Source organism: Nematolebias whitei, chromosome 22, assembly GCF_014905685.2.
Source record: "Nematolebias whitei isolate Nwh7 chromosome 22, NemWhi1, whole genome shotgun sequence".
NCBI classification, from domain to species: domain Eukaryota; kingdom Metazoa; phylum Chordata; class Actinopteri; order Cyprinodontiformes; family Rivulidae; genus Nematolebias; species Nematolebias whitei.
Window position 1 is genome coordinate 4,065,842 of NC_056519.1, and position 2,568 is coordinate 4,068,409.

Sequence of the window (2,568 nt, forward strand, 5' to 3'; positions counted from 1 at the left end):
GACTGTTAGCATACAGACTGTTATAATACAGACTGTTATAATACAGACTGTTAGCATACAGACTGTTAGCACACAGACTGTTATAAAACAGACTGTTATAATAGAGATTGTTAGCGTACAGACTAGAATACAGACTGTTAGCATACAGACAATATGTCTGTATGTCTCAGTATTCAGAGTGGTAGCATACACTACAAAATTACAATTTACAAAATAGCATGCACACTCAAAATTGTGAGAATATAAGCAAAATTTATAATGCGGTCTCATGATTTCTTTTAATTTTTTTTTTTTTAATTGTACTCTATTAAATTCCCATCTAGCCTTCCAGATACATTTTGAGCGGACTGTTTTGCAAAGCATGACCTATTTCAGTACATGCTGCTTGCAACACTGTTTTCTAGGCCGAACACTGTTTTGTTTCCTCTTACAGGTGTCAAAATGATGCTGTACAGAGCTAAAATCAAGTGATTTGAGCAAAAATGTCTCAAGACATCTTTATTCGTAACGAACACAAAGTTTAATCTGCTCAGTAGCCGTTGTTTGATGTTCCGTTTCATTTCCAAGTTGTTCTGTTCAGTTAACCCAGAGAATCTCATGAACAAGTACTGAAGTCACGTGAGCCATGAGCTTAGCCAAACAATAAATGCTCTCCGGCTCTTAAACCATCGCATTAAAGGCAAAAACTCACTCTTATGTGACTTTTTTTGTTTGTTTTGATTTTTAGTGATTTAAATTAATTCTCAAGGATGTTCTGGTGCTAAAGTGCTACATGGTGCTGAAACTGTGATGAGGAACATGAGGTGACCCACCAGCAGAGGGAGGTAGAGGAACTTCCATGAGAAGGTCACACGTTGGAGATCTCAGTGACCTTGAGTTCTTATTCAGGTTGAATCACAGACTTCATTTTTAATTAACAAGTGTGAGCTCAAAGTTATCAAATTATTGCACCACTTAAAAATAATGAATCTAATCTTCTCTGAAAAGTTCTAAACAAGGAACAAGTTCAGTAACTGTAATAATTAAAGTTTCCTAAAATCTTCTACATACATTTGTCGTTCTTATTTCTTGTCCTTTCTTGGCTTATCAAAGCAGGTTTACTCTTAATCTTATGATCTCAACACTTATAAATGAAAGCAGCGCTCCTTGAAGGAATGCTTATCGCCCGCCTCTCTTGCAGAGTTTCAAACAAAGATCTCACACCATCAGTTCGTGTCGGCAGTATGAGCTGCGGATGACGCGCAGCCTCTACCTCACCCACTTTTATCTGAATCCCTGTAAAACGGTCTGCGCTCGAGCCACTTGCTGTGGTGGCCATTTTGAATCAGGTTTAGCCGTGCTGAGTTTTGGGCTGTGTGGGTGAGAAGAGTGTTTCTTTCCACACCTTGGTGTTTACCTTTCCTGTCTGATTGTTTCCACAAAGGCCCTGAGGCCCCCCGACTGTTTGGGTCAGAGGAGCTGCAGCTGGAGAGAGGGAAGCGCTTTAACCTCGACACCTCCCTCAGGTGACAGTCAACAGCTGTGACCTCGTGACTCCCACATCTGTACTGGGCTGCCTTTCACAGTCCGTTACCTTCACAGCCAGTCCTTTTGTTTGGCGAACAAGTCAAACCAAAACAAAATAAGTTTGGATGGAACTTTGAGTCGACCAAAAGGTCTTGACTCCATACATGGTCTCTTCTATCACCGGCTGACCAGTGAGGAGTGGGTCGACTCTACACTGCCCGGCAAGCGGTCCAGATAATCTCCATGGAAGAGCGTAAACCCATCTTTAGTTGTTGAGGATCAACAGGGGGTTGAAGTCCCCACCTCTGATCCACCCAGTGAGGAAGCTATGGAGCCATCATGGGCGATATAAGAAAGAAATGAGGAAATCTGCTCTCGCTGATGTAGCAGGGTGACTAAAATATGTCATTATTTTCTCCGTAGAGCTCCGAGTGCCCGTTCTCCACATGAAGTCCGGACTTCTCTCTGAACTCTTGTGTAACTGGTCAGAACTTTGTTGGAGACGTGTTTATGAGGAAAAGCGGGTGAGCTTCTATGGTGTCATTACACTTCAGCTGGTCCGCTGAGGAGCACCTGTCCGAGGCTGTTCCCGCAAAACGTATAAAGATAGTCAAATGATTAAGAACTTGTGGAAGGAGATAGCACAGCTGTGGTGGACGAAAGGGACAGCGTGGATAGGCCTGTCGCGATAAACAATAAATCTATTAACCGCATGTAAATGAAAATTATCAACCTTATTTTCATTTATCGGCTTTATCGTTTCTTCCTGTCTCTTTCTAGTGAAGACACTGGATGACAAAAGACTCAACTCCAGTGCTCTTCATGGACCCCTTCTTTTCTTATTTCTCTAAAAAAAAAATCCATTTTAACCGTCCAAAATTGTGTTTTTGGATCAGTAAAAGCAGGTAAACTGAGAAGCTAAGCTACGAGCTAAGCTAACAGGCTGACCTCAGGGAAAAAAAACTTCTGTCTTGTCAAAGCTCCAAAATTTATGCATTTGTGTAAAAAGTTGTTTATCTCTGCAAAAAGAAGCTGAGAACTTGTTTACTCATTTTTTATTAA